Raw genomic sequence first — 24,059 nt, 5'->3', positions numbered from 1 at the left:
GGTTGGGTTGCCGGCGAATCGGATATAGTCGGGCCGACTACCTGTCTCCCCTAAGCGAACGTTAATACTTCAAGTGCAGACCGACCCCCGGAAACTTCTGAGCGCCGCTGGCTGTACTGCCTTTTCTTATTGGTGTTTGTGTATTTTAATGGCTCATAGCCGATGGTTTGAATTTGTATGCTTTCAGTTGGCTATTAAATAATGGGCCATCAGCCATTTTAAAATTGAAAGTTCCTTACTTTTCGTCTTGCATTGTTTGGGCCTTCAACCTCATTTAAAATATTTTTTGATAAAGGTTTGCGCTTTCTGCCTTGTAAAAATTAAGGAGGTTGTGCCCTTAAGCCATAAGATTGTGTGACATATTCAGTCGATATTTAAGCTCGGAAATTTGCGCTGTAAAGTTCAGCAGCTAAATAATGTTATGTGTTCTAGTGTAACTGACAGCCGCTCATTTTTGGCCCCTTCCCACAATTCCAACTATCTGTTCTGTCCTGCGGATTTAACCAGGCGTTTCACTGGTAACAGAGCCTGGTTGCGCTTGTGCTTGCCGTTCTAGTTGCTGTCAGATTCACTGTTGTTTCTGTTTGTGTCTGGTGGTACCGTATTGCTTTGGCTGTGACTTGTTTCAGGCGCTTGTCAAAATGGCAGTCGGACAGTGTCCGGGGATCGGCTTGCTCCGGAATGACCACCTTGTCTACGAGTTGGCAATAAGGCGCCAACCGACTGAAGGAAGTGTTCCGGAATTAGTAGCCCGTTTGCGCGCTGCCGTGCTGCAACCGGTTGACGTCATGCCAGCGGTGGTCGGTGAGACAGGAGCGGCAATTCAGTTTTTGTTTGAGGCTATTAAAGGCCTTGAGGACACTATTTCTCTTCTAGAGGGAACCCAACCTATTGACAGTCAGCTGGCTGGGGTAGCCGATTTAAGTATGTTAGATTTGGGGATCATCACAAAAAAATTAACCGTTGAGTTGGGAACTTTGGTGAGCGCATTACAGTTTAAGCTTACGTGTTTGGAGTTAGATGGGAGGAAGTTTGAATATAGCTACTCGCACTATCAGCGAGAAACAGCCTGGGCGTGGCACTGTTCCATCGGCTGTCAAGGTAGATGCTGTGTTTGCCAAATTGCCTAATCCTCTAGCCTATTTCTTCCGAGATATTACTGAATTTGTTGTAGAGCGATTTCATCGGGTGGAGAACTTATTGTGGTTACCGGTTCGCCTAGAACAACACGCGGCCGCCTTTCGTGTTCCGCACCAAGTAATTCTGTCGTTGTTGTACCCGCTCGCTAGAGGCGAGTTGCAGAACCTCCTCTCGCCAGCCATGGCAGAAGAGTTTTCCTTGCAGCAAATAAGGGAGCTCGTAGTTAGGCAAAGGTTAACCACCGGCGTTCGGAAACAACTACAGTGTCGTTATATTTGGAAGTGCAGTGGGGTGACGAGCAGTTACATCAGTATGTCGACAGAGTCCAAACAGCCTCTTTCGCCTTATTGATTGATTTACCTGAAAAAGAATTAGGCCCAATCGTTCTTAAGGGAATGCTTCCGGTGGATAAGTCGGCGCTGATTCCGGACTATCTACGTTAGTTAAAGTTATCAAAAGGGGACCCCGGCGTTGTTTCAGATGCAGCAGTACGGCTCATTTGGAACGCTCTTGCGTTCAGCCTCGTGCTCCTGGAGCCAATAGATGACCCCGGGTTGGCCGCGGACTCGGGTTCGAAGTTTTAGGCCTTGGCGCACTCGGGTGGGTGCTCCCTCATCACCCCTTTTGCCGTATGTTTCTTCTCGGGTAGGTGGCGAGTCCGTTTATGCTCTCTTTGATTCCGGTAGTTCCTTTTCATTATTAAGTTTTGAGTGGTTTCTGAATTTGGGCATCTTACAAAACTTCGTTCGGGCCTTCGCCGGTGCAGGGATGTCAGGTGGCATATGGCCAGGTGTTACCCCCGCAGGGTTGGGTCCGACTGAGTATATCGGTCGGTGATTTTTCCTGGCCTATGTCTTTAGCCTTGGTTAAGAAACTGCCTGTTAGTCTAATTTTGGGGTGTAATTTCATTAATTTCCTAGGGAGATGTTTGGCCTTTGCGAGTGCGCTAAACCTAGTGTATGGTAAACTGCCGCAGCCTTGGCCGTTGAGGCCGCAGCTAATGAATTCCATTTGGCCCATTTCTGGCCCCATGAGGCTTCTCAGTTGCGCGATTTGTTGCACACTTTTCCCCAACTCCTTAGTGATAACGTGGGTGTCACTAACGTTCTCGAATATCATATCAGTCTGTCCGATGATATTCCGGTTAGGCACTCTCCATACCGCCTCTTACCCCCGAAGGTGAAGATACTCAAGGCTAAGATATCTCAGATGCTCCAACAAGGAGTGATTAGGCCCTCTACTTCTGCTTATACTTCCCCAATATTTCTTGTACCTAAAGATCAGGGGCCGATTTCAGACCTGTGGTTGACTACCGCCGTTTGAATGCCAAGGTTTTACTTGAATCAGTAGCCTTACCTGATCTGCATAATTCTTTTACTTGGTTTACCGCGGCAACTGGTTTACTGTCCTTGATTTGAATCAGGCCTATTATCAGATTCCTTTGGCTGAGTAATGTAAACATGTTACTGCGTTTTGTACTGATTGGAACTTGTTCGAGTTTAACAGAGTTCCTTTTGGGCTAGCAACCGGAGCGGTGGCGCTTACTCGTTTGTTGGATAATATCCTTCGCGACTTAAAGTTAGTCTGTGTCTATAATTTTTTGGACAACTTGGTTACCTATAGCCGTTCGTTTGAGGATCATTTGGAGCATATCCGACAAGTTCTGTTCGGATTACAGCGAGCCGGTCTAACTGTTAAGCCTAGTAAAATCACGCTAGGTAAGCAGGAGGTATCTTTCTTAGGCTATACAGTGTCGGGTCAAAGTATTCCCATTGACCAAGAGCCGACTAAGTAAGGCCTTGCGAGCAATGCCTCCCCCTACTGATAAACGGGGAACTGCTAAATTTATAGGCACGGCAAACTACTTTAGGTGTTTTGGTCCCAATTTTGCTCAGTTGGCGTCATCCTTAAATCAGTTACGCCGAAAGGGCGTGCGTTTTGATTGGGGACCCGCCCAGGAGGCTGACTTTGAGCACATCAAGACAGTGATAGCCAACCCGCCGGTTTTTGGGGTACCCGACTTTAATAAAAGGTTTATTGTTCAAACTGACGCTTCTGATGCGGGTATTTCACCTGTTCTCCTCCAGAAGTTTGAGGGGCAGAGACAGACATTAGCCTACGCGTCTCGTCGGTTAACTGATGCCGAGCTTCCGACTGCGAGGTCTTGGCCGTATTATTTGCCTTAGAGAAGTACCGCTTCTACCTTGAACGTCGGGTTTTCCAGTTGGAAACTGACAATCAAGCTTTGACCTGGGTGTTGGCTAGGCCGCGTGAAACTGGCCGTATTGCTAGGTGGGCAGTACGTATTTCGGCCTTTGAGTTTGAAGTCAAACATGTGAAAGGCTCTGAAAATGTCCTTGCGGATGTCCTCAGCTGGATGTTCACCGAAGCTACATCTAGTGAGAGAAGGCGGCAGGTGGAGGGCGACAACCCCTATTGTACGGTGTTGGGTGAAATTCCCCTTTTGTTCGAAGACGTTGCTCAGCATCAGGATGAGGACCCTGTTTGGGCCGGTATTAAGCAACGTGTGTTGGCAGAAGAGCTGTCGGAAGAGTTGTTAAGAAGGGTGTTCTTTGCAGGAAGGTGGGCAATGCTAAGCAGTCTAAGATCTGTTCGCCCGCAACCTTGGTGCATCAGGTCTTCCGTTGTTTTCATGATTCGTTGGTGGGTGGCCATTTAGGGACTTATAAGACTCTCCAAAAAAATGAAGGAGCATTTAACTTGGCCCTCCATGGACCGGGATGTGAGACAAATGATATCCCATTGCCGCTTTTGTAATGCAGCCAAACCCAGGATTGCTCTTCAACAAGGTTGGTTGAGTTCCGAACGAGAGTCCTGTCCTATGCACAAGTTCTATATTGATTGTTTGGGGCCGTTACCTCGTACTAGAAGGGGGTCATCGATATGTACTAGTTGTGATTGATGCGATCTCCAGATTTACTTGGCTCCTTCCCAGCCTTAACGTTACCGCTGCCACCACTATTAATCATTTAACTAGTGTTTTTGGACCACCCAAGCAGCTGGTTAGCGATAACACTCCTGCCTTTCTTTCGGCCCCTTTCAAGGCCTTCTGTTTTTAGAACAGTGTCAACTATGTCACCACCACCCCATATTATCCCCAATAGTCCTTTGCGGAGAGAGTTAATCGGAATCTTAAGACTGCTTTGATTATTTATCATCGCAAAACCCCCAGGAAATGGGACACCAGTCTTCCCTGGCTTAGTTTTTCCTTTAATACCGCCAGTCATGAAGCCTTGAGAACTATGCCCGCCTCCTTGATCTTTTCCTATCCAGTTAATTTCCCTATTTCGGACTTGTGGGGAATTCAAGATCTCATTCCAGCCGACATTGATGCACCTGTTATCAAGGAAAACTGGAGCCGGACCAGGCATAATATACTCAAGGCCCATAATAAGCAAGCGGAGTGTTAAAATCGTAATCGGGAATCCTTTAAGGGCTGGTCGGGGAACCAAGTTTATGTCCGCAATTTCCAGGTGCGCGATGGGAATCTTAGTAAATACACTCCTCGTTTTTTGGGGCCTTGCTCTATCATGTGCATATTGGGCCCGGTAAACCTGTTGGTCAAGGAGAACAGCTCAGGTAAGCAATATAGGGTTCACCTTATTCAAGTTAAGTAGCTCAGAGTTTGGATTATCCCCCTCCGCCGGCCACGGTGGCCGTGCGGTTCTAGGCGCTACAGTGTGGAACCGCGGGACTGCTACGGTCGCAGGTTCGAATCCTGCCTCGGGCATGGATGTGTGTGATGTCCTTAGGTCAGTTAGGTTTAAGTAGTTCTAAGTTCTAGGGGACTCATGACCTCAGAAGTTAAGTCCCATAGTGCTCAGAGCCATTTGAACCATTTTTATCCCCCTCCCTGGGTTAAGTTTGAGGGGCTGGCTCCGGTTTAGGCGTTGGTTTAAAACCTTGACTGTTACTCTGCTGTTATTGCCGTTATGCTGTGGTTCTTCCTCTTTCTACGTGTGGCAGCAGCAGTGTGTATCGATATTCACACCTTGTACTATGTTTGGTCTGGTGGTTTTAGTTTCCGGCTAGCCGGTGTGCGGCAGTCGGTCGGTTGGTGTGGATCGGCCAGGAAATCTCCGCGCGGCGCAGTGGGCCGGGCCAGCTGGCGGTCTCTACGCAGTGTCGGAGTGTGTGGGAGCTGTTCCGATTGCTACGAGGTTCGTGGCTCACCAAGGTTGAGTGGTGATTTAATTACCGAAGCTAGTCTGTTCACATTGTGCTATTGCTTTTCATCGTTGGCTGTTGGGGGCACTCACGTGAGAAACAGCGAGTGTTCGAGTTGGCGAAAGTTTGGCCACCATCCGGGGGAGTTCAACTGTATTTTGGTTATTGAAGTCCAAGTGCACCATCGGAATTTTCTACCTTGTGGCCTTTAGCGTTCCAGTTACCTGCCCTGGCCGCTGACGTAAAATCCAGGCAGTGTCCTTTCCTCGCCGCTTTCCTGTCGCTGTCCAACAGATGTGTGTAGGTTTGACTGCTTATGCAGACTTGGTTGTGGGCGGCAACACATTTTACGTCCACAGCTCGTGGTCTAGTGGCTAGCGTTGCTACCTCTGGATCACGGGGTCCCGGTTTCGATTCCCGGCTGTGTTCGGAATTTTCTCTTCCCGGGGATTGGGTGTTTCTGTTGCCGTCATCATTCGTGACAGTGGCTAGATTGGACTGTGAAAAAATTGGACTGTGAAAAAGCGCCCCACAGACCAAATATCATCATCATTGGATGTGCAGGTGGAGGGGCTTTTGGGAGGCTATTCTGCGAATTGACTTGGTTCTCCTTTTCCCCGACGTGAATACCGTCGAAAGCGCGTGGGATGCGTCGGGGAGGCGTTCTGCAGCACGCCCACGTGCTGGTGGAGGAATTGAATGCCGTACCTCAAGAACACCTCACCAAATGTGTGGCCATCATATGGGAGCACGCTGCAGTGCACGCATTGCCGTCCATGGTGATCACAAACACTATTAAGAACCATGTCCGTCCTTTTTTAATGCCCAGGGGATCATCAGTGGAGACTTCAGTGTGGGTACTGTCTTCGAATAAAGGTGAAATTTCTGTTCTTTTCAGAGCATATTTCTTTCAACCGAAAGACCGAGTAAAGTGGCGCAATACCTTTGATACCGCAACCCGACCAGTTGCTGGATAGAGGGGAAACGAAGATGATGATTTCTTTCAACGACCTTCTGTACTGTAGCAATTATTTATATGTATGATTCAAGCTTCATCGAGCTAAGTTACTTGGTGGTGACACATCATGCGGAAGCTACATTCGTTCTTAAACTTTGCACACCGGTCTTGTTATACCCATCTAAAAGAGAAACAGCGTTGAATCAGCAACTGAAGAAGGACTGATAAAGGTGACATTACATCTCCTGGTATTCAAGGAATTATTTCATTATTTAATATCGCTTAAAGTGTCTTTTATTGTTGGCGATTCCTGCCATTTTGTGTTCATGAAGGCATACTTTGAAGATCTTCATGTGATTATTCTGTAATCTCACTAACAAGAACTATTATAATTTTTTTACCAACCGTCAAACAATATAGAAAAAAATTACAAACTGCAAGTAGATATAAGTATAAATGTGATTTTTACAAAAATGTTTCACTTTTAATGAGCAGTACACTGACTTTGCATTTTTTTTTACTCCAGTTTGTAATCGATTAACCTAATATTCCATTCTGATTACTGTTTCGTGATCCATAATTGTTCTTGAGGAAATCTAAGCGTTTATTATAATTATGTAATTCATGGATACTGATTTAGAGGAATGTAAAGCGGTTATTGAACGATAGAGAGTGAATTTAGTTTGAAGTCTTAACATTTGTGGAACATTTCCGCTTGAGTACCAGTTTACCTACCTAGGGACACGGGCCAGCAGGGCGCTGTTCGTAGCGTCCCATGTTGTGCGGCCATACGGACAGTGTTGTTAATATTCCCCCACTGGAAGCACAAAATATATTTTGACGCCTCTGGCATACAACAGCGTGAGTAATTCAGACAGTTGGTCCATGAATTAGCGGATACAGCTAAAGATAACAGCGTTAAACAAGGAAGTTCGGAGCATACATTTACATACGTAATTTCAAAATTACCTGTTTTGTAGATATATTGCTGTGTGAGTTAAGCATGAAAGCGTCAGTATATTACACGGGAGGAAAAAAATAACGCTGCTCTCTGGAACGTGCGCTGAATACGAGTTACCATATTCTGTCGTCATCTGACCGCAGGGAAGTATGTTACTCTCATAGAGTGCAGTGATCACACTGTCTCAGTAATGACAATTGCGAAGATGTCTACTTTGATATTTTTTTATAAACTTTTCCCAAGAGTTTTTATCACCGGATCTACATCCACATGATTACTCTACAATTCACAATGAAGTGCCTGGCAGAGGGTTCATTGAACCGCCTTCAAGCTATTTCTCTACCGAACAGCGCGCGAGAAAAACGAACGCTTAAATCTTTCTATGTAAACTCTAATTTCTCTCATTTTATTATGATGTTCATTTGTCCCTTTGTAGGTGCGCCTACAAAATATTTGCGCAATTCGAGGAGAGAGTTGGTGATTGAAATTTCACCAGAAGATCCTGTCGCAACAGAAAACGTTTTTTTAAAGATTGCCACCATAATTCAAGTATCACATCCATGGCAATAGCTTCCCTATTTTGCTATAATACGAAACGAGCTGCAATTCACTGAACTTTTCCGATGCATCCGGTAATCCCACCTGATGCGGGTCCTACAGCGCACAGCAGTACTCCAGAAGAGAGCGAACCAGAGTGGTGTAAGCATTCTCTCTAGTAGACCTGTTGCACTTTCCGTGTGTTCTGCCAGTAACTCGCAATCTTGGGTTTCCTTCCCAAACAACATTACCTATGTGATCGTTTGAATTTCAGTTATTCGTAATTGTAGTCCATGAGTATTTAGTTGAATTTAGATTCGTGAGGTTTATCCTGTAGCCTAAAAAATTAGCAGATTCCTTTTAGTACTCATGTGGATGACTTCAGATTCTTCGTTATTTAAAGACAACTGCCACTTTTCGCGCCATACGGATATCTTATGTACCTCAGTTAACAACTGGTTTTGATCATCTGATGAAAATGATAGCGTCATCTGCGAAGAATATAAGTGGGCTGCTCAGATTGTCTCTTACGCCGTTTGTGAACATTAGGAACAGCAGAGAGCCTATAACATAACCTTGGGGAACGCCAGATATTACTTCTGTTTTACTCGATGACTTTTCGTCAACTATTACGAATTGTGATCTTTCTGACATTCCAGTTGCTCAATTGAGGCGATATTCCATAGGCATGCGATTTGATTAGAAGTCCATTGTGAGCAACGGCATCAAAAGCCTTCTGGAAATCCAAAATCAATTTGATCTTCCCTGTTGATAAAATTCATTACTTTGCAAGAATAAAGACCTAGTTGCGTTTCAGAAGAACGATACTTTCTGGATCCGTGCTGAATATTTGTCAATAAATCGTTTTCTTCGAAGTCATTTATAATGTTGGAACACAGTACATGTTCCAAAATCCTGTTGCAGATCAAAGTTAGTGATATGGGTCTGTAATTCAGCGGATTACTTCTAATTCTTTTTTGGGTACTGGTGGGACTTGTGTAACTTTCCATTCTTTAGTTACGGATCTATCGAAGGGCGAGCGGTTGTTTATGACCGCTAAGCGCGGAGCTATTGTATCGGCACACCCCGAAAACAACCTGGACCGGAGGCCTTGCCTTTATTAAGTGTTTTAAGCTGGTTCGGTACACCCAGGATAAGTTAGTCATGTTGGCAGTTGTTATTGATTCGAATTCTGAAATTTTGAAATTTGTGGTAAGTTCCTATGGGACCAAACTACTAAGGTCATCGGTCCCTAGACTTACCCACTACTTAATCTAACTTACACAACGGCAACACAAACACACATGCCCCAGGGCGGGCTCGAACCTCCGATGGGCGGAGCCGCGCGAACCGTGGCATGGCGCCCTAGACCGAACGTCTACCCTGCGCGGCTTCGAATTCTGAAATAATTACTTATTCTTCATTTGTGAAGGAATTTGGAAAAACCGTGTTTAGTAACTCTGCGTTAGTGGCACTGTCATCTGTAACATCGCCATTGTTATCGCGCAGTGATAGTATTGATTGTATTTTGCCGCTTGTGTACTTTACTTATGACCAGAATCCCAATCTGTTTTCTGCCAGATTTCGAGAAGTATAAATATCTTAGATCTCACTATCACAAAAGGGGTCAATAAACACCATTATTCAATATATAGAAAGCCAACGGCAACAGTTGTCTTCATTAACGCTGCTTTTTGTCATCCACCCAGACATAAAAAAGAGTTTTTCCAATCAGTGATCCATATAATTCTAAAATTAACACTAACTCAGATGGAATCCATAAAGAGATGTCACTACTAAAGCAAACTGCTAGTGCAAATGATTACAATCCCAACGAAATTGATTTTTTGTTTAATAAGCTACAACACACATATGGCACTTCTGAAGCTGGTAATCGAAAATTCTCCAAAATGACATATATGGGGAATATTTCTGACAATATAAATAAATTATTTATAAAATATATCGAATTGACAATAGCTTTTATCAACAACAACTTGCTTCAGAATAGACTTAGACATACCATTAGTCTAAATGACATCAAATATCAAAATTCTGCTGTTTATAAAGTCTTATGTATTGACTGTTAAAAACAATATATTGGACAGACCGGTCACAATTTTGACGTACGTCTTAAAGAACACACTTCAGGTACTAGTCGAGGTAAATCTTTATTAGGGCAACATTTAAAAGACTGTGATCACTCTGAAGGGTCAATCCAAAATAATTTAAAAATTCTCTACATTACCCCTAAAGGACCTTTATCAATTCACTAGAAGAAATAGAAATTAACGGACATCACAGAAACGAGCCTCTAGCGTTATTGAACGAGCAGCTTGATTTTAGGAAAAAATATTTCTTTGATCTTTTTGAATACTTGTTAGAATTTTGACTGCTCTTTGGTTTTTTTTGATCCAGTCTGTTTTAGTTTACCTTCTTTTTATACAAATAACGCTGACTCATGATTTTATCATTAGCATTTTTCTATGATTAATGACGTTATAGTTTCTTCATGTTTATCACTGCTGTATTCTTAATGTTTTGTCCTCAACAGCCTCCCCCCGTTTTCTTCACAAACTGTTTTTTCACTAACAGTCTCCTTTTAACGGATTTTGTATCCTTTAATGTTGCATGGGTTACTTCCTCATCACCATTATTTTACATAATATTATCTATTATATGAATTTATAACAATATCGTGTTTAACACAAGATGTAACGAAGCTCTGTATATCTAAATCCTCATGCTGCCCTTTGTATCTACGTTTCCTTCCTACGTATTAGGCAAGATTGCTTGTTAAATAATGCCCCATGTTTCGCTATTCCGCTATACAAATTACTATGATTAATCTTTAACGACTATTATATTCACTACCATGTTTCCTATTTATTTTTGACGTGTCACATCCCTAGAGGACACCGTCTTTACGGCATCCGTTAACGTCTACATAGATCGTCTTTGCTGTCGTTACAACACTTTGTGCCAGCTTTTTAGAATGTGACATCGATAGAGGACGCCGTTTTTACGGCAAGCCTCAACGTCTATATAGATTATTTATGTTTTATTTATTTACACGTCAAGTTCCGTAGGACCAAACTGAGGAGCAAAATCTCCAAGGTAATGGAACGTGTCAGTACATGAACTTACAACATAAAAGTAATAACAGATAAAAATAAATGTTCATGAACCTGAAAGAAAGTCAGTCCATAAGTTTAAGTAAACGCTATCAGCAGTACAATAAGACTCAGCTTAATTTTTCAAGTAACTCCTCGACAGAATAGAAGGAGTGACCCATTAGGAAACACTTCAGTTTCGATTTGAAAGCGCGTGGATTACTGCTAAGATTTTTGAATTCGAGTGGCAGCTTACTGAAAATGGATGCAGCAGTATACTGCACCCCTTTTTGCACAAGAGTTAAGGAAGTCCGATCCAAATGGAGGTTTGATTTCTGACGACTATTAACCGAGTGAAAGCTGCTTATTCTTGGAAATGAACTAATATTGGTAACAAGAAACGACAATAAGGAATATACATATTGAGAGGCCAATGTCAAAACACCCAGAGTCGTGAACAGAGGTCGACAAGAGGTTCGTGAACTCACACCACTTATTGGCCGAACCGCCCATTTATGAGCCAAAAATATCCTTCTGGAATGGGAAGAGTTACCCCAAAACATAATACCATATGACATAAGTGAATGAAAATAAGCAAAGTAGACTAATTAACGTGTCGAAGTATCACTCACTTTTGATACCATTCGAATAGTGAAAATGGCAGTATTAAGTCTTTGAACAGGATCCTGAACGTGGAATTTCCACGACAATTTACTATCTATCGGAACACCTAGAAATTTGAACTGTTCAGTTTCACTAATCATATGCCCATTCTGTGAGATTAAAACGTCAGGTTTTGTTGAATTGTGTGTTAGAAACTGTAAAAACTGAGTCTTACTATGATTTAACGTTAGTTTATTTTCTACAAGCCATGAACTGAGGTCATGTACTGCACTACTTGAAACTGAGTCAATGTTGCACACAAAATCCTTTACTACCAAGCTAGTGTCATCAGCAAACAGAAATGCTTTAGAGTAACCCATAATACTAGAGGGCATATCATTTATATAAATAAGTAACAGGAGTGGCCCTAACACTGATCCCTGGGGCACCCCCTACTTGAGAGCACCCCACTCAGATCCCACATCACAGCCGTTATCAACATTGGGAATAATGACCTTTTGCTGTCTGTTGCTAAAGTAAGAGGTGAACCAATTGTGAGCTACTCCCCTTATTCTGTAATGGTCCAACTTCTGGAGCAATTGAGATCAACACAGTCAAATGCCTTTTGTTAAATCAAAAAATACGCCAAGCGTTCGAAACTTTTTGTTTAGTCCATCCAGTACTTCACAGAGGAAAGAGAATATAGCATTTTCAGTTGTCAAACGACTTCTAAGGCCGAACTGTACATTTGATAGCAAATCATGTGATGTAAAATGATCAATTAACCTTACATACACAGCCTTTTCGATAACTTTTGCAAACACTGATGGGTTAGAAATAGGTCTAAAATTATCTACCTTATCCCTTTCTCCCTTTTTATAAAGTGGCTTTACTACTGAATACTTTAATCGCTCAGGAAACTGACCATTCCTAAAGGAAAAATTACAAATATGGCTAAATACAGGGCTAATATGTGCAGCACAGTACTTTAATATTCTGCTAGACACTCCATCATAGCCACGAGAGTCCTTAGTCTTCAGTGATTTAATTATTGACTCAATGTCCCTCTTGTCTGTATCACAGAGGAGTATTTCAGACGTCAATCTCGGAAAGGCATTTGCTCAGAAATTTATATGATTTCCTGTAGAAACTAAATTTTTATTTAATTCACCAGCAATGCTCAGAAAATGATTGTTAAATACTGTACATACATCTGATTTATCAGTAACAGAAATATTTTTACTGCGAACTTACTTTATATCATCGACCTTGTGCTGCTGACCAGACACTTCCTTCACAACTAACCATATGGCTTTAATTTTATACTGTGAATTACCTATTCTATTTGCATACCACATACTTTTTGCCTTGCTAACAACATTTTTAAGCACCTTACAATACTGTTTGTAATGGGATACTGTAGCTTGATTGTGACTACTTCTAACATTTTGACATAATTCCCGCTTTGTTCTACATGATATCCTTATCCCACTAGTCAGCCAACCGGGCTGTCCATTACTGCTAGTATCCCATTTAGAATGTTCTAATGGAAAGCAACTCTCAAAGAACATGAGAAATGTGTTATGGAAAGCATTGTATTTATCATCTATATTATTGGCACTATAAACATCTTGCTACTCTTGTTCCTTGACAAGTTTTAAAAAACTCTCTATTGCTGTTGGATTAACTTCCTTACGTAGTTTGCAATAAAATATGACATTGGTTTGAGTACAAAAAAGTTATAGTGTTAAAATTTGTGCATCATGGTCTGAAAGGCCATTCACCCTTTTACTAACAGAATGCCCATCTAGTAATGAAGAATGAATAAAAATATTGTCTATGACTGTGCTACTGTTCCCCTGCACCCTAGTTGGAAAAAACAGTTTGCATCAGATCATATGAATTTAGGAGATCTACCAATATCCTTTTTCTTGCACAATCATGCACAAAATTAATATTGAAGTCACCACATATAACTACTTTCTGGTACTTCCTACAAAGCGAATCAAGAACCCTCTCTAGCTTAAGCAAAAATGCTCTGAAGTCGGAGTTAGGGGACCTATAAACAACAGCAATTAGAAGTTTAGTTTCACTAAATTAAACTAATGCTGCACAACTTTCAAATATCTGTCCAGTGCAGTGTCGTGATACGTCTATGGACTCAAATGAAATACTGTTTTTTACGTACAGAGCCACTCCCCCACCCCGCAAGGAACTCCTTGACATACAGCCAGCTAATCTGTAGCCTGGTAAAGGAATCCTCTGAATTATCAAATTATTTAAGTGGTGCTCTGATATACCAATAATTTCAGAGTTGACATCTATTAGCAGTTCACTAACTTTATCTCTAATACCTCTTATATTTTGATGAAATATGCTAATTCCTTCTCTACTCGGAAACATTACATCCTCTGGAGATGAGCCCTTAGTTGGAGGCACTTCCTTCAAGCAGGTATACCTATCAGCCGACTTCAGTCTAAAAAAAGGTGCAGCTCTAACACCAACTACTACAGGAATTTCTTTCCATGAGTGACACCAATACCAATACCACCACCACCACCACCACCACCACCCACTACACTGTCACCTATAAGCTTAGCCAGCCTCCCCTTCCCATACCTATTGAGGTGCAGGCCATGCCTAGTGAAACCCCATCTACTGATAGACCCAACTCGCACCACTGAGATGTGACCCATGCCCTCCGCCATCAGTGCCCTCCCCAGCCCCACGTCAACGCTCCTAACAGCCGCATTAATGTGAGGCCGATCATGACGCTGAAACAGGTGCACGAAATGCATATTAGTGCCACCAATTTGAGTAGCTATCTTAACCAAGTCACCACTGACATATTCCCAGTCCCTATCGAGACTGTTCCCTGTTCCACCCACTATCACTACCTGATCCTCCTTCGTAAAATTCTTACATAACTCCCCTATGCCTTCAGTCACCTGAGCCAACCCTGCACTAGGCTTCACAATGCTGGTGACCTGGTACTCACTCCCCAACACTTCCTGCAACTGCTGGCCCACATCTCTACCGTGGGAACTACCTAGCAGCAGAACCTTCTTTCTGCTAGACTTTGCAACTAACCTAGGCCTCCTAATTGCTGAGGACTGCTGCAGGTTACCTACATCTACAGCTACACGAGACTCCTGTCCACTCAACTCTGACAGTTGGTCGTATCTATTGCATGTGTGCAAAGTAAAACTGTCAGAATACCTCCTCTTCCTAGCTACCTTCTTGCCAACTGCCAGTTCCCATTCTCCACCACCCTTCACCCTCCTCAACCTACCTAGTTCCTCCTTTGCGCATTGTAACTGCACCTGAAGGTCACAGATCTTACTCTCCTGCTCCTCTGTTAACTTATTTCTACTACAGATTCTACATTCCCAGGAGAGGATTTCCCTAAAATGACCACTGGCTTCCCCACTGCATTCCCCCCAATGAAAATACTTTGAACAAATCCCACACCGTAAACCACTACTCACAAACCTACGACAGAGCCCACACTTTTCACTCATGGTAAAATTTTACAGTTACTGAAAAAAACTATACGTCTACGTTACCAAAGTTCAGTTACGCCAGTAGAACTATTTAAGAAGTAACAATAATGGTTTTGACATTCTCTGCCTACTAAGAAAGCAGCAACTTGAATTAATACTACTACAACACAGCCGATACCAATACTAGCAAAACTTCACAAAATTATTAGCTACAACAAAAAAATTAAAACGGCCACTGTAACACTAAACGAAGTTAAAACACTGAATGAAAATTTTACTGAAATATTTCTCTAGAAAGAATAATGAACGTCCGTTGAACACTAAAGCACGAAATTTTCTAAACGATTTCAACACGCTGAAAACTCTATAAAACACAGCGAGCGATTACAAAAGTTTATTAAGTCGTTATTTCGCCACAAACAGCACGCAACACCGCTGAAATCTATTAAATTTAATAACTGTATTACAGAGCACAAATAAGTTTGTCAGTACTCAGCTTATAACCGCTACAGCTGCAGTGCACGCCGCAAAGTGTAAACACACTACTGAGGCGCGAGGCTTTGACGAACGACGAAAGCACACTCACAAATAATAGACAACTCGAGTTAATAACACAGAAAGAAAGACTGAGATTCATGAAAATCCAGTAATAAGACTACTTTTACGGCAAATATTAACACAAATAAACTTTAAAATAAGAAAATGAAGTCTAAAATTTATGAAATATTAACGAGCTATTTCAACAGCAGTGCAGCACACGTGACGTCACACCAAAGAATCCAATCGTATATACGTTTATCGTAATGTTCTGCCTAAAATGAAATTATTGTTCGTTTCTGATTTCTTAATGTTATAGTTCTGCAATTATCTTACTTCGTGCTTGAAAGATATCTGTACAGGCTATCAATGGTATCTTTGCTAGTAGCTTCTCTCTATCGCTGTAGCAACCTTTGACAGTTGTTCCATATATCTTTGCAAACAGCACGTAATTTACGGAACGGATAACTGAGAGTAGCCTAGACTAGTTTATTTTAAGCTAATTATTTACTACAGATTATATTTTTGACGAATAGCTATTTCATAGCAACTTTACGAAGTATTTTAACAATAACTCTTCTCCAAATCTTAGTAATATAGACTATTGTAATACATTTTATGCTAATAGTACACACTATACTTCTGATTAGTTAACACTGATGTCATACACAGAACGGCGAGCAGGACTAGTGCTATTTAAGACCACTCCCAGCCTATCCATTTAGCAGTCAGCTCAGCGTCGTGGGTCGGCGCAGCTTGCTCCATGGAAGTCCACACGCCGTGCTGGGTATATGTAGTTTGTAATTGTATTTCAGTGTATATATGATACTGTAAGGATCCCTCTATCTGTACGTATGTTATTTCAGAGTCTGAAGATGATACTTAAGGACTGAAACCGGTCACTCCGATAAAAGAAATTTGTGATCATGGCTATTCTTTAATTATATATATTTAGTTATATTATACAAGATGACTGATAATGTTCTCAAAAAAACTTTATTGTTTTAAAAAATTTTAGGGGGAAGGGAGTTAAGGCAGACCGCTCATGACAAGCGGGAAATCCGGTTTCGAGTCCCGGTCCGGCAAAGATTTTCATTTGTTGCAAGTAACTGACGCTAATATGTATTCACAATACGTGAATTCATTTCACGACTAAACTTCTACCCTATCTCCCTTCTCAATACAACTAACATGAAATTTCTTTTTATTGCAGCGCCACCAATATGGTTTCGATAGGTCGCTAGGCTTCGACAGGCATCTAAAGCTGTTGATACGTAAAGTAGTATTCGTTACCTAGTAAACATAGAAAGAATAGAGTAGCTAAGAGTTACTGTGTTTTTATGGACCCTGGGTACGTACATCACGTAAGAATTACAAGATACAATCTCTTCACATAACAGTAATTACTGATAGCATTCAACCGTTTTACGTCCTACATAAACTGAAAACGCGTTTTCAGAGACACTGCTGTCATCATCAGGTTAGCTGAGTGGTTACATGCTTGCCTCCGATGCCGGGTCGGAGATTTTCTCCGCTCGGGGACTGGGTGTTGTGTTGTCCTTATCATCATTTCATCCGGCCGCAAGTCGCCCAATGTGGCTCCGAATAAGACTCGCACTTGGCGGAGGAACCCGAATGGGACATCCCGGCCAACAATGCCATACGATTATTCATTCATTCATCAGGTTGTCAAATTCACCTCATGAACTTAAAACACTCTTTTAATTTGTGACATTTGGACTTCTATAATGATTTAATCATGAGCTTGTAATTTTAAGGAGTACTGGTGTACGAGACAACCAACTGTGTAAAGTTTTAACACATTACTGAAGGACTTTGTAGGCGGAAGTTTGACGACTTAAGGGATTATTCGATGCCTTTTGTTTCAATAGCGACTAAAAATTTGGCCACCGTCACTGACATGTGTTTTATTTCCCAGCCTACTGGTAGCTCGATCGTGGGGCTGTAGTGGGTAGAACACTAAACTCGGGACCTGGAGGTACCGAGTTCAATTACCTGTAGGCTCCGAAATACTTCCTCGTTCTAATCTTTTCAGGACGGCCACAGGTCGACTCAGTCTGCTATGAGATGTATGCATGGCATCTTTTCCGTGGGTAAAAGACGGACGGAGCAACTGGCCCGACACCCTCCTCCTCCTAGTGCCACGGCGAAGAAAAGCTGTACTCTCCCTGTAGTCAGGCTCTAACATTCTGCGTGGTGTCTGTTTGTTCTATATCGTGTCTCCCTACCACTTTCGCGCAACGACGCTCTGAGCGTGTTTTTTAGGGAACTGACTAGTTTGAACCTGGGACCTGTTGCTGGTAAGGAGATGCCAGACCACACATGTCATGTAGAGTTCAGAAGAGTTCAGTGAGACTAGCGATGATATAACCAAATACTTAATGATTTCAGCGTCAGCTCCACTGCACTCCCTGTAAAAGAATCTTAATACTAACTAAATTTAGTGGAAGGGGTTCAAGGATTTCCTATTTTTAGTTAGCTGGTAAAATAACGTCGAAAAAGCAGTTAAGTTTACCATTGGAAATTTAATTCTACTCACAAAACATTGTTTATAAATTGCACTATTGATAAAAGGAAATGTTTTAATACAGGATGGTAAAAGCCAACTGCGTTCAACAAAAATGTGAACGAATATTCCGTGAATGGGTTTCCAAGTTCTACAATGGATCGAAGGATGACCTATGCCATATCACATCTATAATCTAGGTTTAAGTTAAGTTTCACAAAAGAGAAAACTATCAAATTGGTCTACAGTGACCCTCATTTATCTTTAATTACTTATCTAACTTGTCGTAAATTACAGTGGCTGATTTGGCTTCTCAATAACTATATAACAGAAAAATCATCGCGTTTCAGATTTTTACTTCAAGTGGCAAATGTGAACACCATGAGCTTTATTGACGATCGACACTAGTATTACGCAAAAAGGGGGTGTAACAGATGAGACTTCTGCAGTTCTGAGTGAAGCTTTATGCGCTGTTATGCGGCATCGCGTGCGTTCATTACCTTGTCGGTGTTCGTCAGGGAGCGGCAGACAGCACAGCTCCGCTCACCTCGCCGTCTCGGAAGCAACTCTCTCCTAACTTCTCCTTACTACAATTTACCGAAGTTGGTTTAAAGAAACTATCTGGCAGTGTTTTCATCTGACCAATCAGGGTCTCAATGTTAACCTTAAGCTTCGTCTACAAAAATTCTGTCCATCCAATGAGAAACGTTATACTTTTTGTGGTGGGGCAATGTTTTTAAAGTTTGCAACGTAACAGAGACGCGAAAAAGTCTCAATCTAAAACTTCAGCTGGTGTGGTCCTTTTAGCGTTATCGTAAGATCTATACTGTTCTTCTGGAGGGCTCTATCTTTTAACATGGGCTGGGGGGTGGTCCTGACGTAACAGAGACGCGAAAATGTCTCACGCTAAAACTTGCGGCTGGGGTAGCCCTTTTTGTGTTATCGTAAGATCTATACTGTTCTTCTGGAGGGCTCTAGCTTTTAACATGGGCTGGGGGGTGGTCCTAGCGGTTAGCTGGCGACGTGGGTGTCCGTCCCTTATCGTAGGGCCTTCCAGCTTAACACGGTTCTGCTCTCGGCTTTTGTTCTCGTTTCTCCCCGCGGAACTGGGTCTATCTCACAGTGGGAATGTATGACATGCATTTAGGCATTCTTGTGTTAGTCTGTGGTATTCCATTTGCTCACTCGTTACTCGTATTACTTTGGTTAATTTAATGTCACGATTAGTCGGAGCTATGTGACATACTACTGGATTTCCTTATCATGTCAGGGTTTTCATGGAAGGTGTCGGATTTGCCTGACACCTTACAAGGCCAATAGCCCAGTCGTAGTGTAAGGCATGAACCTTACCTTTACCTACAGCAGCGCTCCTAATGCACTTTAAGGCTAAGCGCAAATTGAGACACGTATAGCTCCTGTGACGTGACATGACACTACAGCGCAATGCGCACTTTCTGTACGTGTCGCCAGGGTCCAACGCATATTGAGACGCGTAGACGTGGTTTCCACGGTCCGGTTGGCGAAGCTCTGCGCTTGTGGCGGAAAAAAAATACGGAAACATCAAAAACACAATACATTACTATGCCTAATACGCTGTAGGAAAAGCGTTGGCATTCTGAACACCTTCCAGTCGTCTAGGTGTGGATGAATAAAAGTCCTGTGTGCTTTTCAAGAAATCTGATATCATTCTTCCTGCAAGTGTAAGTAACGATGACGGACGTGGGTAGTGATCACGTAGCCTTCTCTCCAAAGTAGGCCACAGAGGCTGAATAATACCGAGGTCTGGTGCCTGTGGCGGCCAGGGAAGACGCGAGCACTCATCCTGGTGCTCACGAAAAGTGGTCCTGGACGATGCGAACTGTGTGGAGAGCCACCCTGTCGTCTTCGAGCACAGCATCACCATTGAGGAGTTAACACTGTATCATGTGATGGTCATTTAGTACTTGGCTGTAATGTGACATCGCAGAGTAGCTACGGGTCCCATGGAATGCCACGGCATGGCTGCCTAAATCATCATCTAATTCTCGCCATGTATTATTCTTGGTACGTAAACTCGGCCTGAGGTTGAAAACAGCGTGAAACAATGGACATCCAACCAAATGACTTTCTTCCATTGCTCCATAAGTTAGGCTTTGTGGCTTTGGCACCATATTTACCATTCACGGGCTTTTGAATCACTAATGAATGGTTTTGGAATTCCCTGTTTACGGAGCTCTGTTCGTGTTGTTTCGTTGCTGACAGGATTCGCAAGTGCTACATCCAGTTCTGCAGTGACTTTTGCAACTGACATCTTCTTTGTTTTCGTCACAATCGTCCCCAATGACCGTCTGTCACGATCACTAAACACACATATTTTTCTACGTTGTGACTTAGGGGGAGATATTTTTGCGCTCCTCTCGTATGCGGCTTCAATATGCGATACGGTGCCTCTTGAAACGCCAAACGGAAGCACCGACCATATGAACACCAACCATTTGCCAAGTTGGAGTTCCCTAATCTGCGGCATGATGGTCTCACTACTGCACGGAACGCTATTCTGACCACGGCTGACACTTGGTACGTTTGGAGAACACTGGTGATGTGCTGCTCGTGATCAAATACAACAGCGCAGTCTGCAGACTTGACTATTATCAGCATTTGCTTTCAAGAATACATTCTCGCTGTGTAATGTTTGTTCAACCTCTGTATCTGTAGGTTTTTGCGACACGTCGCTCAAAAATTTAATACTGCTTGGTACTTGGCGTCCCGCATTTATGTCGCTCGGTTTCGTCAGGGAGAGAGCTCACATGGAGAAAGAGGGTTGGCAGTTTGTGATTACTTTGTTACTTGTCGTCGTTCTTTCTGGATTTTTCAGGTTCCAATTTTCGCATAAATAGAAAACAAAACGAAACCCATACAAATTCCTTATCCCAAATGTCCGCACGCAATTTTAACTCCTGCTCCCTTTACAATCTACTAACAGTTTCCCTTTCCACAGTCACATCCCCAAATACGAGGGTGACTCAATAAATAAGTCCCAAACGCCACAGTACAGCATACCAATAATATGAACGCGTAGAATCTGTTCTTTCGGACTTGTCCAAAAGAACAGACACCACGAATTCATATAATTGGTTTTCCTGGTTAAGCAATGGCTCCACAAGTACATCCGATATCCTGCGCGAATCTCAGAGTAGCGAGCATGGAGGAAACTGCCAGGGGCTGGGGATAGGTGGCGCAAGGTGGGAGTGTGGGTCGGCCGCCGGGTGCGCCGAAGTAGCCCTCTGTGGTGCGGTAGCACTGTGTCGCGGATGGAGCAGTGGCTAACGCACCTGCCGAGCAAGCAGCAGATCCCGAGTTCGAATCCCACGCCTACTCCGTATCTCAGCGTGTGCGGCCGGACGGTTAGCTGTCCTGTGTTAAGGGGCTCCGGAAAGGCTCAAAATCATGAAAAGTTCAATTTTTACTTTTTTGCGTTTTCTGAATCTACAGACTATTACCTTTTAATAGATATATAATTTATTCAATTCCGAAACTACAACTATTTTTAAATTTTTTTAAAAATGTGTTCTACATGGGCGTGACCCACTGTGGCGCTGTTAAACTGCTGTCAAATGGTGTTATTATTAACGTCCGTGTTCATCAGGTACATTTTAGTGATGTGAGATAAAATATATGTTGTGGCTAACCTGTGATGGTTCAATATATATCGCTGGTGTGATTGTCGATTGTTTCATGTTTATTTACTCTGTCGCTATCTCGAAAATATTCGTAATTAATTCTGTTTCTTGAGTCTCTGTTTTGTTGAAGTATAATAATGAGTAAAAGTAAAGTTATTAGAAATCCTCTGAAGGCTATTAAGAAAAGGAGAAATGTTGGAAAGCCAAAGGTATGTGTTATTACTGTAAACAATAAAGACGATAACCAAGTGAGTGAACCTAACCTCTGAAGTACACCTGCCCATAGCAGTCAAAGTGGGAAAGAAAATACTTCACAGAAGAAGCTTGGTTCAATGAGTGAAAACTATGAATGTTTTATGGGCGAATCGGATGTGAATGAAATATTTGATATGTCGGTTCTCAAAGGAATTTTTTCAAACTGTGTAAGATGTATTCATTGTAGTGAAGTTGGTCTGGAACTCTCCATAATAAAGCACGTAGGACTTGCTAGTGAAATACAACTGAAATGTGATAAGTGTTCATACATGACCACCTTTTGGAACAGTGTTGCAGTAACTGCAACTGAAGAAAATGGTAGCAAAATCTACGAACACAACAACGAGCGATGCTTGCTTTAGACAAGGAACTCCTTCGGGCTGCAGACAGGGCTGTGAAGAGTCTAGAAATACACGCAAGAGTAAACAGGAGGAGGAACAAGAGGAAGCTGGAGGAGGAGTTTGCAGAGGATGAAGATAATCCATCCTATGGACCTGGAATGTACTAAAAAGTTAATCCAATCTTTGTCGCTCGATTCCCAAAACTTTTATTTTCTCATACTAATTACATGTTTTCTAAGGATCTTCCAAACATATTTGTTTCAAACTTTCTGTAAGTGTTACACAGTACCTTCTGCATAATTTAACACAGCCTTTTTCCAAAAAACTGTATATTTTTGAATATATAAATAAAAAATTGCAAAAAAATGTTGTGAATTTTCATTACAATTGAAAAAAAATCATCTTTAATAACTGAACTAAAATTTTGTAAAATCCCTGTGTTAAGTTGTAGCCCATATTCCAATAAATAATCTGTAAAAAGTTCAACTTCCTACCTCAAATACTTTGTGAGGAAAGATGTAATTTATAAGCGTTATTTTAACATTGCAAGTATAGGGCGTTCCGGAGCCCCTTAAAAAGAAAAAATCTGAGTGAGTGGATCGACGTTCAATTAGAACGGGTGACGTGGGACGTCTGCCCCGAACAAATGCAATGAACAGTAACGAACGAAATGAGAAAAAAAAAATCCGTCCGGTACACATTTTCACTCGTCGCCGCTGATTCCGCGTAATTTTCAGATGTAGCTGACATCAATAATTCCTTCTCTTTCGGGCCGCAGCTCGTGGTCGTGCGGTACCGTTCTCGCTTCCCACGCCCGGGTTCGATTCCCGGCGGGGTCAGGGATTTTCTCTGCCTCGTGATGGCTGAGTGTTGTGTGCTGTCCTTAGGTTAGTTAGGTTTAAGTAGTTCTAAGTTCTAGGGGACTGATGACCATAGGTGTTGAGTCCCATAGTGCTCAGAGCCATTTGAACCATTTTTTTCCTTCTCTTTCCTTTCCTTTCTCCCCCCATCCACCTTCAATTTACATGTGTAGCATATTACATGTGCAGCATGCGTTCTGAATTCCGCGTCTATACGTGTCTGGAAGGCGGCAGCACATGTCTCGTGGAAGGTAGCCGAAACACAGTATTCCCCCCCCCCCCCCCCCCCCCCCCCCTCCAACGATCAACGATATGCAGTCAGACCAACGTGGCAGGTGTGCTTTGAGTGTGTACCCGACTAGAATAACGCGGTTTTTGTGGGCCGAGGGACAGTCCGAAATACACGTCCATAGTGAAATTGGCCCATATATGATTAGAGCTGAATTTCATGGAAATTTTTGTTCAAATGCATACGGGAATACACCAAAGGAAAAAAAGATCATAACCTGACCGCCCAGGTTATCCAGAGATGGCACACTGTCTCCCCATCTAGTGGTATTTCGCCACCACCAGGACACACCGTTCTTGTGGTATGCTGCAATTTAGGGAACTTAATAAACTTGTTATATTTCGAGAGATCACTCGTTAGAAGCGGTCGGTGTCACGAGAATTCTATACTGCAGCCTTGTAACGCTTTGTCGAGCGATAGTATGTTCCAGTATGTTCAAAAAGAAACAAAATTTCAGGCCGGTAAAGTCGGCTCTAATGTCGCTATCCCAGTTTGGGACTTACTATTAGCTTATCCTCGTACGTTGTTCCGACCTCTCGACTGGCAGGAGGTAGGAATTATGAAGGATGCTTACTGTCTGAGAGGCCG

Source organism: Schistocerca serialis, chromosome 8 (assembly GCF_023864345.2).
Source record: "Schistocerca serialis cubense isolate TAMUIC-IGC-003099 chromosome 8, iqSchSeri2.2, whole genome shotgun sequence".
NCBI lineage: Eukaryota > Metazoa > Arthropoda > Insecta > Orthoptera > Acrididae > Schistocerca > Schistocerca serialis.
The sequence above is the reverse complement of the archived record's forward strand: the minus strand, read 5'-3'. Positions refer to the sequence as shown.